The sequence below is a fragment of the Equus asinus genome, chromosome 25 (genome assembly GCF_041296235.1).
Source record: "Equus asinus isolate D_3611 breed Donkey chromosome 25, EquAss-T2T_v2, whole genome shotgun sequence".
Lineage (NCBI taxonomy): Eukaryota > Metazoa > Chordata > Mammalia > Perissodactyla > Equidae > Equus > Equus asinus.
The window spans coordinates 57,528,838-57,549,458 of NC_091814.1; the positions used below are offsets into that span (position 1 = coordinate 57,528,838).

Below are 20,621 nucleotides of genomic sequence, written 5' to 3' on the forward strand. Positions count from 1 at the left end.
AAAGGGAATCTGAACAGGGTCTTAGAAGGTGGGCAGGATTTGACCAGGCCAAGCAGAAGGGGATTTGTCTTAAGCAGTTGGGAGCCTTATAAAGAAAGGCAGGAAAGAGGACCGGTCACAGAAAGGCTAATCTGGACAAGGGCAGGAGGAAGAGCTCCTCTGTGACTCTCAGGGTAAAGGCCAGGCCCACTAGCGTCATTTCCAAGTCCCTTCTGAGCTGGCTTTGCCCACTGCTTCGCTGCTGTCTCTTACTACAACTCTCTGGTCCTCTACTCTCCAGGTCACTCAAGTTCTTATTTGCAGTCCCTGGAACAAGACCCGTCTCCTCTCCTCCAGGCCTGTGAACATTCTCATCCCCTCCTCCTCTACATGAGACCTCCATGGTTTACCCCCTGCAGCCAGGTTCGTCAGCCCTCCCTACATGTGGCCACACTGCTCCATGCTTGCCCCATGCTCACACTCCTCACTGTCCACTGGCCATATTAAAGGCGCACTAGCTTCTCCCAGAGGCTGCCAACTGAGGTCAGAGACGACTAACTGCGACCTCAGGAATGAGGGCTCCAATGTCAGAGGCAGCCAGCATCCGAGGGGCCAGAGTGTAGCCGTCAACACAGATCGTGAGGTCCCAAACACCCTCGACCTCGGCTCACAGAGATCTTTCTTTCTTGTCCCGAAGTGGAAGGGCTGGGCTGCTGTGGGCATGGCTGACAAAGCTTCTCCATAACGCGTTAGCAATTTCTGCTCACATTCGGCAAACGTCCTTGATGGGTGTGGACATCGCATTAGCAGGTAAGCTCCTTGGGGCTGGAGATCAAGTCTCATTCTTTGTATGGTCAGTTAAGCACCACGCCAGGCACGTGGTAGAGTTAATAAATAATTGTTTATTTATTGGTTAATTAATTGATCACATCCACTTAGAGAAGGTGTTGTCATAATTCCAGGCTCTGCCCTCAATCCTTAGCGGGCTGCAGGAAGGGGGACCCCCTAGAGAGAAGGCCCAAAATAGAACGTAGGAACATGAAGGCCGCGGCATAGGAGGGAAGCAGGTTCCCAACTCAACATGGTATGCTTGGAGGGGAAAAGGCTTCTGAGAGCAGCCAGCGTGGGCCCTCACCCTCAGGATGGGAAGCCGAGACTAGGATACAGAGATTATTTGTCCGGGGTCACAAGTCATCTCTCGCAGACGCAGACGTTTGTCCTTGGTGTTGGAGGTCCGCGTTCTCTCCCCTGTCCCTGGCTGGCTCCCTCCTCTGAGCCTCCCAGGAAGTAGCCTGGGGAAAGATCATGGGCGCCTGTGTCAGATCTGAGTTCAAATTCTGCTTCTGCTTAATTAATTGCCCTTTGGCCTTGGACAGCTCTTGAATTATTCTCTTGTGAAGGAGAGACCTGCCCAGGGCCAGTGATCGAATTCTAAGCGAGATAACATCGCGGGCAGGGCCCTACACGGTGCCGGTGCCGATCCAGTGACCCTGGATAAAGGTCAGTTCTGTCCCGCTTCCTCCCGGTTCTTTCTTCTCTGTCTTTTCCCTGGCTCTTAGAAAATCACGTAGTCTACTTAGAAGGGCCTCTGGAGATCTTCAGGCCCTCTTCCCTGCGTTTATCCAGGGCCCATCCTGCCCACCCCTCCAGAGCACCCCATCCTCCCCCAAACTGCTAAGGACGCATCTCGCGCTGTGCCTCATGCCAGTGGATACAAAGTAGGTAGGGCCTCCCATCTTCCTCAGGTCTAACCCAACACTTCTTGCTGCGGTTTAGGCCATCTTCTCTGTTTTGCCCTTCAAGAGGATGCAAAAGGCTCTTTTTTTCTTCCTCCTTCCTTCTTCCACTCTCTGTGTTTATTTTTTCGTGAGTGTCCTAATTTATCCTCCCTTTCTCCTTCCCCAGGGCTTCAGAAGTTACCCCCACCCTTTCTCTCCCTCCTCCCATCTCTGTCTTTGTCTTTAGATGGGCAACTACAGATGTCTCCCATACACAGCCCGCCCCGACTGTCCGCCGGACCCAGTTGTCTCTGTCACACTGGGCGCCTACTTCTGGTGGTGAGCCCCCCTCCTGCCTCATGCAGCCTGAGTGGTTGGGGCTAGCGAAACGCTGCAGCTGAAGTGGTCTGCAGGCTGGATCCTGCGGGCTTTCCCGCCCAGCTGTCTGCATGGGGAGAAGTACGATTTGAGGCTGCCCTCCTGGCTCCTCTGACAAAATGCCAGAAATCCCTGGGCCTCTGCCCATTCCACAGAACGGGTCCCACTGGTTCTCCTTGCCCCAGACCTCTGCCCCTGGGCTGTACTGGCCCCTTTGCCCAAAAATTTCCAGGGCAGGCCGAGGCAATCTGCCTGGAAAACAAACCCTGTGCTGAGCCGCGGCAGGGTGGGCCAAGGAGTTTTCGTTTGATCCAAAAGCTCCCAGCTTGGACCAAACCTCATAAATCAGGAGAGGATTTTGGGTTGTTATTTTAAGAGCAGCCTGTCTTCTCTTGTGCTGGCTGCCTCCCTGCTCCTTCTCAGCCTCCCTCTCTCCCCTCTCCCTCTGAGAGTTGGGGAAAGGTCAGGCACGGAGAGCAGGCAGGCAGGGCCAGGAGGAAAGTGATGGGCTCATTTAGCAGGAGCCATCTCCCTGCCTGGCTGTGTCCCCTGACCTTCGTTCTGACTAGAAGACCTCACTGATGTCCCAGTCCTGCCAGTCTGGGGAAGTTACGGCCTTGTGTGTAGGGAGCATCTTCCAACGTTGCCAGCACCCTCATTTCCATGAATCCATTTCGCCCCAGCAGCCCTGGATGGGGTGTAGTGGGGAGAGAGGCCCCAGGGGTCCCAGAGTCAGCTGTGCCCGTGCTGGACTCTCTCCCAGTGCGCTGGCTCCCCAGGCCTCTGGAGTTGGCCCCGTCTATGGGACTACCCGCTTAGAGGGCACGCCTTCTGTGGATCCAGAGAAGGACTCCCAGAAGCTTCCACATCCTGGTTTCTTATGGAGGTGCCTGAGAGTACAGACCCTGGTTTAAAATCTGGCTCGACCCCTTAATGACCGTGGAGCCTTGGGCAAGTTACTCAGCTTTTCTGTGCCTTAGTTTCCTCACCTGTAAAACAGTGGTAACGATGGGGCTGTTATGAGAACGAATTGATTACCCTTTAGAAAGCGCTGAGAGCAGTGCCTGGTCCACAGTCAGTGCCGTGTGAGTGTTGGCTAAACAAAGCAGTCCTGGCCCTGAAATCTAGGACCACACGGCTCCCAACCTTCTCTCAGGCATGTATGGCCCATGGCTTCCTGGCCCCGCTCCTCCGGGCCGTTCACCTGTTCAACAAGTATTGACTGAACACTTATCATGTGCCTCTGTGTTCAGCCTTGGGTTTGCTGTGTGAACAAAATAAAATGGTCCCTCTGCTCATGGAATTTACAGTAAATGCACAAATAAATACATAATTTCAGTGTGTATGTAGTGCAGCGTGTGGTCTGCTGTAGAGGAAGCAAAGACTGGGATATCATGCCAGAGAATAACAGGGCAAATCCACTCAGGGGCTGGAGTGTATGAGCACCTACACGAGGAAATGGCATTCAGCCCCAGACCTGAAGGATGAGGAGCAGCAGCAATAGTGGTTGGAGGGGGAAGAGCATTCTGACAGAGGGAACAGCCTGTGCGAGAGCCTTGGGGCAAGAAGGGGCGGAGCATGTAGCAAAAACGGAAGAAAGCTGAGTGGCTGGAACCCAGTGAGTGGAGCTGGGAGAGAGGAGGCTGCAGAGTGAGGGCGGACCAGGGTTAGGAGCTGGGGTCTCATTCCACGTAAAGTGTGACACGGGGAAGGGCTCTAAGTGGCACAGCGGCACGGTCCCATGTTGGGTATCAGAGCCCCCTGTGGCTGTGGTGTGGACAGCAGCGTGGTGGTGAGGAAGTAGAGAAGAGGGTAGTTAGAAGGGTCTGCAGTGATCAAGGGAGAGGTGCTGGAACCTTAGATTGGAGAAGTGCCATGGATGGAGAGACCTGCGTCCAGCTGAGGTGTGTTTTACAGGAAGTGCTGGGCTTAGAAATGGCACGTGTGGGAAAGCTGCTAGGATTTCGGGTTGTTAAGCTCGCTGTGACTCGAGGGGCCAGTGACAGGTGGATCTGGGGGGATGGATTTGAGGGTGGTATCAGCGATGACTGCCCCCGGCTGTGGCTGGAGCCCCTGGGTAGACGAAGATGGAGAATGTGATGTTCCCAAACACTCCTTTCTTCAATGTGCCTAAACACCCTGTTTTGAATGTGCTCATTTTACCTCTACTGAAGACTTGGGGTGATGGTCTTAGAAAAAAATGGAAGACTTCTGAAAATAGGTCCTTTCTAGCGCAGAGTGGAGAATGACTGTCGCTTCCTTGTCCTAAGTCCCACATTTCCGTCTTGGAGAGCTCGGGGTCTGGATCCAGATTAATCCAGGCTCCACCACTGACTAGCTATGAGTTCTTGAGTAAATTTCCTAAATCTCTCTTGTCTCCATTTCCTCTTCTGCAAAATGGGGATAATAGAGTGGTTCCTACCCCAAGGTTGTTTTGAGGACTGTGCTGAGCACACCGTAAACATTACCATTCATACATCCGAAGGGCGAACGTTCATTTCCGCCAGCAGCTTGTGTCACAGTAAGATTATCATCCCCTAAAATCCTAAAAGCTTTCCTATACAAGCCAGTTTGAAGCCCTGCTTCCATCATTCCACGCTCCTGCCCTTGGATTTTTAAACTCAAGTTCAGGGCCCGACATTTATCCCTGTTAAATCTCATTTTGTTAGATGCAGTCGGTGGCGCCAGCCTGTCGGTTTCCTTTTCCTTTGATGAGGGGAAGGTCCTGTGATGCGTGCTCGGTTCATTTCTGTGGCTCCCAAGGCATCCACGGAGAGTGCCTTTGCCCCCTCACCCCCCGGGGAGCGGCCTGGTCTTGGGAGATGGAGCAGGGCCGGGTTGCGGCTGAGCTGGAGCTGGGGATACAGCTTAACGCTGCCTCACCTGAGGCGGATCCGGCACAGCCATCCTGGCTCCCTGCCCTCAAGTCCAGCCCTGGCTTTGGGTTTTGAGACGTAGGGTCAGAGGGACTTGTTCAATGTCACTTAGTGGGCTGGCCAGTGACACAGGGCTAGGGCTCAGGCCACAGTTCAGATCTCACTCCAAAGGCCCCACTATGTTAGGTTCTCACCTCTTTCCAAACCACTCGATCACATTCCCTGATCTCGGCCAGAGAAGAACGCGGGCCGGAGGGACAGAGAGGTGCAGCTGCATAAAGCCGTCTTTCTTCTCTTGCTTCCACAGGGGCCCCTGGGTCTACCCGCCTCCCTCCCACATACTGTTTTCTCTGCTGGGCAGAGCAGCCTCTTCCACACTGCCTGGGGGGTTTGTGCTCTGCCCCACTCTTCTGCTCCTCTGATCCTGTCCAAAGTCCCTGTCCTCACCTTGGAGGTGGTCTCCTCACAGCAGACGGGGATGGCTTTGATGTTCATGCTCGACTGCGTGCAATACAGAGCCTCCCTCCTGTGGGACTCTCTCTGCCTTCACTTCCTGAGGGCAGGTGGGTCTCCATCAGGCTGAGAGCTCCCCGGGCAGAGCCTGTGTATCCTGGGAGTTCTCGTCCTTCTCCCCCTGCTCTCCAAGCACCTACTGGGCTCTGTTCACGGAGGGAGCTGAACTTGAAGGCGACCCTGGCACTTAGCAAAGGCCTGCAAAGAGAGCCAAACCTGGAAGCCTGGTGAAGCAATGGCGCATTCATTCCACGGTGCCCCCGGACTCTGGAGAGCGGGGAGTGGAGGGGCACATTCAGACGCCAGGCGAGTGCGGCTGTCCTCCCGGCCAGGCACAACAACATGCTTCGGTTCAGCTGGAAGACTTCACTAGCCTCCAGAACTGATGGCGCCTTGGTCCAGTGCCTGCCACCGTCTCCTCCTCCCCCGTTAATGCACTCGTTGTTCACTATGTGTGCTGCGAGGTGTTTTTCCAGGTGGGGGGTTCCAGGGGGAATTGAATTTCCCTAACAAGCAGGCTTGCAAATAACTAGGCAGGGCCGGGAGCGAGAGGAAGGCAGCTCCTATTAGATTCTAACAGTGGCAACCCACAGCCCAACCCTCCTGGGAGCAACCTGCCCAGACTAGAGCATGGGGAAGAAATTCTAGAAGCATCTTCTTTCCCAAGTTTCCCATTCCTCAAATAGATCTTGGTTAGTTTTCTCTGCCAATTTGCTGGTTTGGCTTGGAGAGCATGGGTGGGGCAGGAGAAGGGCTGAAACAGAGGATAGAGAAGAAGAAAAAGATAAACCCTTTATATTTGTATAATGCACTGGCCTCTCTCCTCCAGGATATCCCAGGACTGTAGCACCTCTGAGGATTGCTTTGTGATGCACACAGTCCTCATCCTCTGTCCAGGCCTGGACTGTGGCAGGGCAGCGAGGCCCTGAGGGGGGACTGTCCTGTCACGCCTCCTCAGGAGCAGGATTAGGAGAGCAGATGTAGCCTGGTCTCGGGAGGCTCCTCCCCCTCTGCCCTGCACACTGCCGCCTGAACGGAAGGGCAGGCTCAGAGGCTTCCTCAGAGCCCTCCTCCCACTACAGATGCGTGGAGCATAAGAGGTCACCTGCTCCAGTCTCCAGCCTCCAGGCGGGAAAATTCCACAGCTTCCAGAGCAGACAGAAGACTCAGGGCTGCTCTTCAACCAAGACGGGGCAAACGCCAGATATAAGAGGGGTCTGGGGCTAGGACCTATTGAGGCTGCTCTGTGGTTTGGTGGCACGCTGCCTGGTGTCATCAGGGGTTGTCAGCTGCTGCTCTGGAGTCTAGGGTGTGTCTCCTTGAAGGTGCTTCTCCTAATGCAGGACCAGAGGCTACAAGTTCTCCATGTTTCTCTCTCCACTAATCTGTGAGCTCCTTCAGGACAGTGCACGCCCTGTGATATGAAATATGAATATGAATTTATTTCTATCACCTAACATGGTACTGGCACAAAAAAGATGCTCAATAAATATTGGTGGGAGGATGGAAGAAGGAGGGAGAGAGGCCTTAAATAAAGTTATCAGGCAAATGAGTTGCTAACCAGCATGAAGCCCTGCCCTTCCCAGCCCAGCTGACCTTCCCGGGGCTCTGGTCTTCAAAGGCTTCTCCCTTCATCCTTCAGGCCCTGACTCAGATCTTCCCTCCTCTCTCTGACCTTTCGCACGTCCAAGCAGAGCTGACCGTTCAGGGCTCCAGCAGCAGATTGGACCCTCTGTGACAGCATTTATCAGCTGGGTTGGGAGCCTCTGCCCTTCCCTCTTCACCAGGCCATGGAGCTGCCTGAGGGAGAGGACCAGGCTTCCTCCTCTGACTGGCTGAAAGCGTCTCCAGGTCTCTCAGGTCAGAAGGCCGCAGAGCAGGCTCATGGAGATGAAGGCTTAGGTGAGACAACTCCCTCCTGGGATGGGGGGGAGGTGGGATGGGGGGAAGGGCCTGTGAGGAGGGGTAGCAGGCAGGAGGGTGAATGAGGTGCCCTCAGGTCAGCAGGAAGGTGCCATTCCGACAGGCTTGTTTTTCACGAGGGAAGCGAGCTCCTGGCACTGGGAATTGGCACTGGGCCTGGGGGCAGGAGGGAAAATGCACCTCCACTGGCTCCTAAGGGGCACAGGCTCCGGCATCACGGAAAGCAGAACTGGACCCCAGTGAACTCCTAGGCCAGCACTCTTGTAGGAAAAGCCCTAGGGCACAACAAGTCCTCAAGATAATCATGTGGACTCGAGAAACATTTCCAATTTTTCCAAAGAACTAATGGAAGTTTCATCCTATGGTAAGACTAACAAGGCTAAATTAAAAAGTTATTTTTCTTTGCTTTTGGCCGGAATTGTATCAACACAGTATTCTCATGGAAATATGAATTATTTGATAAATTCAGTTTGGCAGAGAAAAATCTTAAAAGAAATACGAGGTCCTTCTTTTTGATGGTTATGAAGTTGAGAAACACTGCTCCAGCTCAAATCCTTTGTTCTGTAGACTGAGGCCCAGAGAGGTCACAGAGCTGGTTAGTGGCAGGGTGAGGGCCAGGACCAGATCAACTAACCCCAGCCAGCTGCTCCTTCTGCTACTCCGTGTGTCTCTCTGTTCTCTCTTGTCTTCACTACTCCTTCCCAAAAAGAGGCTCCTCTGAGACTTCTAACGCAAAACCTGCTTTCGTGCCAAACTTCGACAGGAGGCTGATACCCACAGCTGTCAGGGGAGGGCACCTGGGAAGGAAAGGAGGCCCCGCAGGCCCCGGGGGTGCACAAGCCAGGCTCCTGCTTAGTTACGAGTAACAGAAACCCTTACAGGTCATAGCTTAACTGAGACAGTTGTTTTCTTCCTTCCTCCCTCCCTTCCTTTCTTCCAATGCAACAGGAAGTCTGAGGGTAGGCACGCCAGGGCAGGTGCAGCTGCTCAAGGGCATCAAGGTACCGGGTTCTTTCTACCTTCTTGTTCCATCCTCCTTAGTGTGTGGCCATTCTCCTCATGGTTGCAAGATAACTGCTGGATCTCTGGGCATCAAAACCAATGTTCAGGCAAGAAGAAAAGAGGAAACAAAAATGAGAGAATGGAAAATCTCACTGCTTTACCCTTTTATTCAGGAAGGGAAGACCTCCTCTGGGATTTCTGATATTCTCATTGACTAGAACTCATTCCATGGACACCCCAAGCTGCAAGGGATGCTGGAAATTTGAGCATTTTCCTTTCCAGCTTCTATAACAGAGGAAGGTAGTGTAGAAGGGGGTTGAAAAGGAATGGAGTGAGCCAACACAGACATGTACAATCCCCCTGCACCTTGCCCATCCTCCCCCTGCCTCCCGCTACAATGGAAGGCAACTGTGTGAGGTCCATCTTTCCACTCGTGACATGGAGCCCATGCCCTGCCACCTTCAGCCCTCTGTTTCCTGTATCTCCAATCTTTGCTACTCTCCTGGATCTTATTCAGTATTTAGACGTGCTCAAAGCGTTCCCATGGTAAAACGTTAAACAACATCGGGGCAGCAATCTAGGGGACTTGGTAGAAAAACGTTGGGATATTGAGTTGTGTTGGTCAGTTCTTGCTGACCTTCAGTGAGTTGCTGCAAGAGAAAGACAGTCATCAGTCATGCTGGTGTACATGACAGCAAGGAAAACAATTCAAGCTTCACTGAAAGGCCCTTTCTGAGCATAGCTGGGGATCCAGGAGCTCCGAGAGTCAGGGATTCATGTCCCCTGCAGACCAAATTCAAATTCTGTGCCTCTCTTGAGTGAAGACAGGCCACTTAATCTTTCAGGCTTTTCTTTCCTTCTCTCTCTCTCTTTTTTTTTTTTTTTGGCGAGGAACATTGGCCCTGAGCTAACATCTGTTGCCAATCTTCCTCTTTTTGTTTGAGGAAGATTGTTGCTGGGCTAACATCTGTGCCGGTCTCCCTCTATTTTTGTTTGTGGGACGCTGCCACAACATGTCTTGATGAGTGGTGTGTAGGTCCATGCCTGGGATCTGAACCTGCAAACCTGGGGCCACCGAAGCAGAGCGCACAAACTTAACCCCTACGGCATGGGGCTGGCCCACTGCTCTTTCATGTTTAAAATGGAGACAATAATATACCAGCTTCAAAGGCTAATCATGAGGATACAATGAAATAATGTACCCAGGAGTGGTTTGTGATCTTATAAAAGATAAAGAAAAGTGGAAGCTGGGGGGAAGAGAAAAAGTCAACCTCCAAATTTGAGTACCAGATGCTCTTAGGCCAAAATTTAGCCCCATCCCATGCAGCTCCTGCTGTGAGAGCCAAAAATGTTCTTTTTCTCTTCTTAACCTTGTTCAATTTATATTCCTTTCTGTGCAACCCAAAGTATCCTGTCTAATAAACCCATCCACTGCCTGGCTCCCAATGACTAAGGCCATATCTACAGCCTGGACCTCTCTGCTGAGCTCCAGAGCAATATATCCAACTGCATACATGGTGTTAATACCTGAATATATGCAGACACTGCAAATTCACAATGTTTAAAAGTGGACTGTTCATCTTCCTCACACCTGTGTTTCTTCTTCATATTTTCTGTTGTAGTAGATGACATCACGATCTGTTGGCTGCCCAAGCTCAAACCTGGAAATCATCCTTTTCTCCTTCCCCTCCTTCATTCCTCACATCCCATCACCAAGTTCTGTAACTTCCACCTCTTAAATATCTCTGTGTCCAATGCCAGCATCTTAGTCAGGGCCATCTTCCCTGGCCTCTGTGACCATCACTGTTGATTTCCTACCCCAAAGTCATTTCTCTTTTTACCTGGCTATCAGAACTCCAGTTTTGCTCCAGGCAACAATGTGTCCAGCTCCAGGTACTGAATCATAATGAAGAAGCCTGATCAAATTTCTAGCCTTCCTTGCAGTTAGAGGGGCAATGTGACCTGGTTCTGACCAATGAGATGTAAAAAGACATCTGTGATGGGCTTTTGGGAAAGTTTTGCTTTCTAGAGAAATGGAACAGATGGTAGCTATCGCTGTCCCTTCCCCCTTCCTCCTGCCTTGAATCAGATTATTGTGTCTGAAAGCTAAGGCAGCCATCTTGCAACCAGGAGACGACAGGAGAGAAGAAAAAGCCAACACATGGAAGATGGTGATGGAGAAGGATGGAGAAAGCTCGGGTTTTTAATGAAATCACAGAGCTCCCAAACTGTTCCTGAGGAGGCATTGTTTCCCGATTTCCTGTTGGTAAACCATAAATGTTGCTACAGGGTTTAAGGTATGTTGGGTATTCTCTTACTTGAAGCTGAAAGCATTTCTAACTAACGTAACCTCCTAATTCATCTCTCTGGCTTTGCTCTCTTTCTCTCCTTTAATCCCTTCCTCACACAGTGTTCAAAGTAATGTTTTAAAACATATCTCTGATCTTGACATTTTCTTGCCTAAATGCTTTTGATGGTTTCCCATCCTTTAGGTTAGTGTAACTTATATGACCAAGTTCACTAGCTTGGAATAAAAATAAGGACCTGCCTCTTATTATTATTCACACTCACCACTTGGTCTCCAATCTATATCCCTTTTGGGCCTAAGGATCACAGTGGCTGCTCAGTTCAAGGAGTCAATCTGCCTTCAGATGCCAAGAGAAGGGAGAGTTTGAGGATATGCCAGGCTACCATCAGGGCCTCCCTTTGTGCCACCATTGTTGCATGGTGTCTCGTTTGTAAGCTGGTCACATTCGACTGATACATCCCTGTCTGATGCTGCCTGGCATCCTTGTTGATCCAAATCCTTGCACCGGCCGTGCAGGGGTGTCTCTAAGGGAGGAGAATCCCACACCTGCATGTGACACTGGGCTACAGTGTACACTTGTACTTTTTCTAGACCATATCTCCCAGGCCAAGGTCACTGGATGCAGAGGGACTCCCAGACTCAGCCACATGCTGGTCAGATCCGCCTTCTCCCCAAAGCTCTTTAATCTCATAGGGTTGAATCCTACTCAGAGAGTCCAAGTCCAGGCTCTTCTTTCTTAAAGTTCCCCTAACTCTGCACTCTACTGTCTCAGGAGGAAGTGCGTGCGTTGGAGGAATTCCTTAATATGTCTGGATCCTGCCTACTTCCCCAGCCTCATCTCATGCCACTCTCCTCTGCAGTTCTCAGCATCAACGATGCTGGACTGCTAAGTATTTCTCACAAGCATCAAACTCTTTCTTGCTTTTAGGTTCAAACATGTCCCTTCCTCCTCCTGAATGTGTGCCCACTCTCTTTCATCTAGTTAACTTTTATTCTTCTTTTGGGCCTCAGCCTAAGTGTCACCTCTTTAGAGAGGTTTACCTGACTCAGCTTCCCCTTCCAGAACACTCACATATTTGTTAAAGCCTACAGTTTTTATTACCAAGTAGTCTGTCTGTCTTAGTCATTGCTTAGCATAGAACTAAAAAATAGTCAATGAGGGGCCTGCCTGGTGGCACAGCGGTTGAGTTTGCATACTCAGCTTTGGTGGCCTGGGGTTCACAGTTTCAGATCCTGGGCACAGACCTAGCACCACTCATCAAGCCATGCTGTGGTGGCGTCCCACATACAACATAGAGGAAGATGGTCACAGATGTTAACTCAGGGCCACTCTTCCTCACACAAGCACAAAAAAGTGAATGAATGAAGGATGAATGATGGCTTGGTTTGGCCCCCAGTGACAACCCCTCTTTAAGTGATGAGCTTTTACTCATCCTGCACACCTTCCTCACACCTCCACCCCCAAGCTGGCTAAATTGCATGCCCCCTGGGTTCCAGCTTAATCTCCTTATGTCCTGATCATGTGTTTGCTTACCTGCCATTCCACCTGTGACTTGAGCTCCTTGAGTTCTGGGCTTTGTTTCATTCACCCCAGGGAGAGTGCTTGGCATATAGTGCTTGGCATCTCAATGATGCTGGCTTTCTAAATTAATATGTCCATGGTGGCAGGAGCCCTAAAAGTGGGACATGGGAAGTGGGGGGAGGCACAGTTTTAGGTTCAGCTCACCAGCCTGAGCATGGCATAGATAAGTTCATTCTCTGTCTACTTGGGGAAATGGATAGATGGTTCTGTGTTTCTGTGTCTCAGTATGCAGTTGCATATTTGTGTATAACTAGAAAAATATAAACTACCCCCAGCAGAGGAAAATGGGGGAGGCAGATGGCCTCTGTTTTAGAACCTTAATTAGCAAGGCACAGGGGCTATTTTCAGATTTTCCCATGAATTTTTGGCTATGCTAAGGGGGTTCAGGAGCCAAGTTTGGGGACAGAGGTGGGAGAGAGCTGAATTGCTCCATCTAAGAAAATGAGAGGAATTTGGACTTTGCCCCTGAGAAGACAACAGAGAAGAACGGTAAGAAGTTTGCTGCATAACATGGAGAGTCTGGATCCTGAGTTGTAAAAATGACCAACGGATTGTTAAAAATAGGAACAGAAATGTCTATTATTTCACTAAGCTGTTTGCATTGCTATAATGTAAATTTCTTCATTTCTCCAAATCTTCCCAAGTTTGCCACATCACAGAAGCCTTGTGAGTGTTTCTGCCATGTTCTCATCTGCATGGAGGATGCCCTGCCCGTGGAACAGGGACAGTCATGAGGAATGGCCAGAGGACCCTGGACTGAATGATTCACCAGAAGCAGGAGTGCCCTCTGGAAGTCTGCAGAAAACTTGAGATGGGCATTAGACTTTGCAAAATCCAGGCAGCGACGATGGTTCAAGGCATATTTCCCTTGATCTTCAGAACAGTGTGACTACCTCTGGTCTCGTCTGTGGTGTCTCAGTGGCAGTATGTGTGTAAGAAGGGGGAGGTTTCCGTGTCTGTATAGTTGCTGGCTGCATTTGCACCCATACTTAAAGGTGTGGGTGTTCATGTGCTTCTTCTGCTTTTGTGTAGGGATATTATTACACATTGTATCTTTGTTGGAGACGCTGCTAAATGTTCATGTGATCATACTTTTCTTCCTCACTGAGTCTTCATAGAGGGAAACTGAGTCCCTTCCCACACCTTGAGGAGTAGAGGCTTTCCCAGGATCTGAGCCCTGCCAAGTAACATGCGGTCCCTGCTCCCATCTTTCCTTCTCGTGCCCCTTCCCCATTTCTCTGACTCCTTCCTCCAACACTAAGAAGAGCCAAGGCCCTTAACCAAGAGCAGGAAAATAAAAATCAGGTCACTAGATGTGTTGCATTCCGTCCTCTCCCTCCTCACCACAATAAATTCCGAGCCTATATACAGCAAGTGCGTGGCATCCCCTCCAACCTGGCTGTGTCCCTGCCTGGTGACAGACCCTACTGAGGCAGAGACTGCGGTACCCATACAAGCCTACCACATGACCCACCCATGTCTCCAGCTCCGTGACCCATTAATTTGCTCTGTCTAGACCATCCAAGCAGACCCCAGAATGAGTTTTTTTCACCCTGAATGAGGGGTGATACATTTGTGCCCTCTGTACTGCCAGGGCTCCTTTTCCCTGTGTGGTCACTGTCTGTCTGGGTGCAGGAGGAGAAGGCGGTCTCCTGGGCAAGATCACTGTCTGGATACTGGCGGTGGGGGAGACCGCAGCCCTGCTTTGGCTTGTGCACAGGGCTCTCTCAAGCTGGCCCCCACCTGGAGCCCACAGTGAGTGTCTGGGTCTCTGGAATGAGCAGGGCATCTGGGATTCTCATTGGAGACTGTTTACTTGTCGATTTGCATGGCAGGTTAAGAGCCCACAGCAGCCCACTTTCTGCCAGCGAATTTTAGGAACCATTTCTCCAAGCCAGCGTGGCCCAGCCCAGGCATCGGCCCTCCTCAGCCCTCCCTCCTTCCCTCCCCACATTGGCCACGTGGAAGTGACTCACTTGGGCTCTCTGAGCCCCTGCCAAGAGCAGCCAGAGCGGTGCCTCAATAAAGTTGGATGGGTTACTTTAGGAGCAGGGGGCAGTCCAGAGTCCCTTTGGAATCCCGTGGACCTCCTTATCCTCCTTCCACCACTGCTCCCCAAGTAGCCGACCAACCAAACCTGATGAGGCAACGTCTCCTTGCTGCTCTGGAGAAAGCTCACCCCCCCACCTGGCTCTCCCAGTCCTCCGATAGCCTGTGCTACAATCAGGAGCCACTGTGGGGGGCTCTTGGCCTTTCATGAGATAGTCCAAGAATAACGCACACCTAAGGCAAAGCACCCGTGTACGTGATGACCTCGTTGTATCCTCATGATCACCCCACGAGCTGGTATTTCCCCCATTTCAAAGAAGAAGAAACTGAGGATAAAAAGATTAAATGAAGGTGGAGCCCATGGATTTTTAGAGCAGTGAAGCTATTCTGCATGATACTGTGATGGTGGACATGTGTCATCATACCTTCATCAGAACCTGCAGAACAGGCACCACCCAGAGAGAACCCGAAGGTGGACTTTGGGTATAATGTGTCAGCGTAGGTTCACTGATGGAACAGATGTACCCTCTGGTGGGGGATACTGTGCGTATGGATGTGATGGATGACAGTGCGGCGCCTGTGCACGTGTGGGGGCAGGGTACAGCGGAACTCCGCACTTCTTGCTCAATTTTACTGTGAATCTAAAACTGCTCTAAAAAATAAAGTTTTTAAAATAAATTAATAATAGTCATAAAAATATTAGGGGCCTGTTTATGATCATACGGAAATTGGTAGACCTGGGGTTTGAACAGGGGCAGCCTGCTCACATAGTCCATGCCCTTCCCACTGAGATGCCTCCCCCAGGGTAGGACAGGAGAGGGTTATGAGCCAGGCTGCACCAGACACCCAGCAGAAGTTCTCTAAGTCTTGTCTCCTCAATCCCGGAGTTTCCCATGCTTTAGATGTACTGCCTGGGCCTCTGAATGGTTTTGGAGACTTACCAGTTAACTCTCTTTGCCAACTGTCACTCCTCACCCTGGCCTGCCATCTGTGTGCCCACCCTCCACGAGCCCTGGACTGTGAGAGCCTTGAGCCTTCATTGAGGGTCCCTGTGTTCTTAGCTTGCAGCACAGGGTCTGACACATAGTAGCTGCTAAAGCAATGCCTGCTGAAAGAATGCATGCGCGAATGAATGAATGAAGAGGAAGGAGAGGGGGAGGAGGGGACAGAAAGGTAGAGGAGAGGAAGAGAGGAGGATAAAAGAAGGGAAAGAGACGCATGCAGGAGTGGATTGGAGAGCAGGGGAGGGAGGAGAAAAAGCTCGGCTTTTCATCATCCCTCCCACTGACTTCCTCCTCTTTCCCTCCTAACAGGAGAAGGGTTTTGCCTGAGCCCTGCCCATCCCCCCAGGCATTCCTCATAAAGTCTTTAACCCTTAGAAGGAGAACTGCCCCATCCCTTTCCCATGAAATGAACAAATTTAGACAAAAGAGGAAAGGAGAAAAATTGAAGTGGAAAAATCTTTGATTTGGAAATTCAGCTGACTGCCCTCATTTGGAATAACAACTCCTTTGGGCCCTGGCGGCCCCGCGGGCAGGTCCAGCCAACAGTAACCTCAGATGCTGGGGCACCGGGAGGAGGCCCGGGAATTTTTCACAGCAGCCACTGAAGTGGTATGAACTTGGAGTCCAGGAACATAGAGATGGGGCTCAGTGTGAGGGTTGAATCCCAATCCCTTCCTCATCTTCATCAAGACAGTGGTCACTCGTCCCGATAGACAGAGTGCTGTCCTGGGGCAAGAACAGGGCCACGAGAGGCAGGTCCTGTGGGAGGCCAGGGACTGGGTCTGCCTTATATCCTTGGCACCTACCTCAGAGTCTGACACATGGAAGGTGCCCAAAACATACCAGCTGAAAAGCAAAAACAAAAAAAATGAGTAACCTTGTCCCAAGCGGTTGATGGAGACCCTGCCCCTACCCTCAGGTTTCTCTCAGCCTAACGGTGGAGACAGAACAGTTATGAAGAAAACAGACATGTGATGCAAAAGTTGAATACCAAGTCAAATAAAAATAACATAAACCAGGGGCTTTCTTATCAGAGGAGCATGGTGGACAGGCTGGCTTGGAGCCAAGCGAAGTTAGCTGAAAGAGCCTGCTCAGAGACTTGGTCTTAAGTGGGCCTTGGAAAGAGCAGATGGAAAGTATGTGGCTGAAGGTACTAGGATGGGTATCAAAGAGGGGAGGGACAACTCAGACTAAAACTGAGAGCAAGGAGAGCAGGAGGCCGTGGGGGGAGGGAAGGGCAGGTCTCCGTGGCTGGGGAGAGGGGTGAATGACCCCGACAGGCCCTGCAGGTGTTGAACACGCTGTGCTGGACTTACACTGGCTCGCTCACAACCTGGGTAGAGGGGAAATATCAAAGTCTAATCCACGGGCCTTAACTAATCTCCCTGATCCTTTGTTTGCAGCCTCTGTTGTGCTTATGGGTGTGATAGGTGGAGGCCCAGGCTCATAAAAGCCCAGAGACCAAATCGATTTTCACAAGAAAGGGCATGGAGCAGGAGGAGGGAAAACATGGAAACAGAAGAGGAGTCAAAAGGCGAGAGGGTGTAGGGAGGAGTGGCTCAGGCAGTGGGGTGGTCTCTTTCTGCTTTGTCTGTTTTATTTTGCTTTTCAAGCGAGGGAGATTGGAGCAGCTGTTGAGAGGAGGCAGAGGAAAGTATAGAGGCTTGTAAAAAACGGTCAGCTGGGTGCTGTGTGCTGGGCGATGCACTGCACATGTGTGCCAGGGTCTCTGCGAAGACCTGCACAGACGTCAGGCTTCTGGAGCTGGACCAATGCTTCCTTCCAATGTGGCCCTACTGAAGCAGGCTTTGGAAGAGAAGCAGAGACTTGATTTTATTCTCGTTACACTTCCCTGACACATTATGCTGCTTACGCAGTGTCAGTTCACTCCTTCCTTATTAGTAAAACCACAATTTGTTGCCTGGACACAATAGGACATTTCCTGGCCTCCCTTGCAGCTAGAAGCAGCTGTGTGACACCGCTCTGACCAATGAGGCATCTGCAAGGAGCTGCTAGAGGGTCTGTGGGAAAGTTTGATTTTCTTGTGTAGACCCGCCCCTTCCTTTGGTCATTTCTTTTCTCTTCTTCCTGCCTGGAGCCTGTGATCAGGAGGCATTCATAAGGATGAGAGTCCTGTGTGAAGGTTGGTGGAGAGGAAGAGCGAAGGAGCCTGCCTGGGACAGTCTGGTTTCCTGCTGCGTGAAATCAGACAGCCGCCACAGTCATGTGGGTCTGCTTCTGGCTGCTGAATGCAATCCCGCCTGATCCAACGGCCCTCGCCAAGGTGATGTCTGCTTAGGAAATGGGAGATAGCCCCCAAACCACAGCAGCAAAAACAAGTCAGAGGGTTGGGGCGTTATTGCAGCCCTGCGTCTCTGGTGATTGGTGACTGGGACGTGCAGGCTCTGCGCCCAGGGGGCCATGGGCAGTGTCATGAGCAGCAGGACCCAGGAGGCTCGGCAGGTGTTCTGTGGCTGGACCAAAGGCAGAGGAGGAAAAACTGCCAACTGCTGCCGCTGCACACCTACTCCCACGCCCTGGGGCACTCCCACGCCCTGGGGCACTCCCACGCCCGGGCTGCAACCTACTCCCACGCCCTGGGGCACTCCCACGCCCTGGGGCACTCCCACGCCCTGGGGGACTCCCACGCCCGGGCTGCAACCTACTCTTGTTTTCATTTCTTCTGGGGTTGGAGGAAAGAGAAAGGAGAGCAGGCCAGACTTCCTGGTTGTTTGTGGCCCCAAGTTGGTCATTGTGCCCCACGAGAGTGCTGCTCCCCAGGCACCAGGACACCTGCCAACGGATCTGTGCCTGACCCCCAGCCACTGGACAAATTCACTTTTTTCAAGGTGACCTCAGAGATATATCAGACCTGGTGAGGGTACCTGGGTTCTACTCTAGTTCTGGTCACTAACTGGCCATAGACCTTAGCTGGACAAGTCATGCCTGCTCTAGACTTAGTTTTCCTCATCTGGAGAGGAAAAGGTGGCTCCCAGAGCCCAGATTAGGAAGACCTCACTGGTCCGGGGCAGCATCATAATAATGGCCATCATTTATGGGGGTTTCCTCTGTGCTAAGTGCCTTTCACATATTAACTCACTTAATCCTCATAACTACTCTGGAAAAGTGTGCACTATTATTATTACCTTCACTTAATAGATGATAAAATCAAGGCTCAGAGGAGTTGAGTAACTTATCTGAGGTTCCTCAGATAAGTGGTGGAGCCTGGATTTGAACTCAGGTATTCCAGCCCCAGAGTCCACATACTAAGTCAATACACTGTAGCTGCCCTTGTGATAAGGAAAGACAGAGGATGATGATGAATGTGTGTGGATATTGGTGCACACGAGTACACACATACATGTTTTAATATATCTGTGTAAGGTTGGTGTAGGTTTAACCCTAACTTTCTAGGAAAAGATTGGGATATATGCTTTACATTACGAGTAAGAGATTAAGTCTTTCATATTTTTTATGTTGAAGTGTCCTTTTCTGAGTATTTTAGTTGCTCAGTTGGCAAAATAGGGCTGGCCCAGTGGCATAGTGGTTAAGTTCGTGTGCTCGGCTTTAGCGGCCCAGGGTTCGCAGGTTTGGATCCTGGGCACAGACCTACACACCACTCATCAAACCATGCTGTGGGGCATCTTACTTACAAAATAGAGGAAGATTGGCACAGATGTTAGCTCAGGGCCAGCCTTCTTCATGAAAAAAAAAAGGCCAGTAATCGGCAAAATAAAAGTTGACAATTTTTAATTTTTTATGTTCTTTCCTCCCAAGTTGTAATAGGCCATAAAGTTAAAAGTCTGGGAGCCCCTGGATTACAGGGATGTCAAAGTCCTTTTTGGTTTAAATAGTCTAAGACCTTCAAACTCCAGGTGAAGTGATTCAGGCCGCATGTTCTGGAGGATGTCCTCCCAGGTATTGGGCCATGCCACCCTGGCTCCCGGGTCAGCCAACCAGGACAGCAGTCACCCAGAGGGCCTGTCTGAGACTGAAAACATTTTGATCCATAAAGAAACTCTCCTGTCCTGTGCTGTCCTGGTTCCAGTGTTAGCTCCAGGCCTGTCTGCTCTGGTCCACTCTTGGGATAGGCACCACAGAAAGAGGCTTAAATTACTCATTCACTGGGTGGAATAATTTATTTGAGATCAGTCCCAAATGTAACCTCCCCTGCCAAATCCTGTGTGCCAAGTACCAAAGAAGGCAAGCTCTAACCTGCGTACTAAGGGAGAGGACCAAAAGGCAGAATTGTGGATTATCTGGAGGCTATCTGTTCAGACCATCATCCTCCACATCTACGGATCCTGTGGCAGCCCGGAGCCGATCAGAAACAGGACCAGCAGCACTGGGGCAGTCCTTTGGTGCTTTCCTTAACACAAAGCTGGTGAACTCTTGTTTTGAAGCTGCTATAGAACAGGCAATTTGGGAAAAAAGAAATTTCTGCAGCCCTATGTTGTAAGTTTTTTCCCACACCAAAAGTCTTAGAGTCCCTCAGAAGGAGGGACGTTTGCTAATATCCAAGCAGTTAGCAGCCAGGGACACACTGAAGAAAGGCAGTGGAGGCCACCGTGCAGCTTCTGCTGTGGGGTCTACATGCCTAAAACCCGGCCAAGAACTAATTTGGTGGATTGAACTATACCCAAAATGAACTAAAAGAAAACAGGCTTAGGGCTAGTAATTGTAAAAAGGGAGAAAAACCTTTTCTTTCTTTCTGTCACACAAACACAGAAACAAAAGACGGATGAAGGCTACCAGTCTGGCAGGAATCTAAGGAATCAGAGGAAAAGGAACAAAAATAAACAAAAGGACATCAGTCTTCCAGTTTTTCAAACCAGATGTGACCCTGGAATTGGATGGAATGAGGAAGAAAACCAGCTGTTGAATATGTCATGTGATGACTTTGATGACATCATTCTCTCATCTGCAGAAGAGGCTTTGACACCTTCACCATTCACAGTAAGATTAAACCCGGAGAAGGAGAAAGGAGGCACTCATCTGAGTCATTTGCTTTAAAAGACCCAGGCCCGTGGCCTGAACTGGTGATGAAATCCAGCTTTTACAAATGGTTTGCTCTGGTGATGGGCTTTTAACAAATGAAGTTGGAACACTGGATTGCTCTTTTTAGAAACATGTTTGCAACTCTGGTGGTCCATTAGAGCATCAAGAAAAAGAGCAAAAGAAAAAAGTTTTGCTGGTGAGAGCCATTGTTAAATCCATAGTGCCACAGTTTCAAAGTAGGATCAATCCACTGGCAAATTAAAATTGGAAATTTGTGTTTTCTGAGGTTTT

The 20,621-nt window shown here is 50.6% G+C and overlaps 1 long non-coding RNA gene across 1 annotated transcript; it reads left to right on the forward strand.

Moving 5' to 3' along the window:
* The first annotated feature begins 1,031 nt into the window (after positions 1–1,031).
* On the forward strand, positions 1,032–15,436 carry LOC123280797 (uncharacterized). The gene is made up of 3 exons (XR_011498253.1): positions 1,032–7,366; positions 10,520–10,686; positions 12,924–15,436. It is a non-coding gene; the product is annotated as an uncharacterized lncRNA (long non-coding RNA).
* Positions 15,437–20,621: the final 5,185 nt, after the last annotated feature.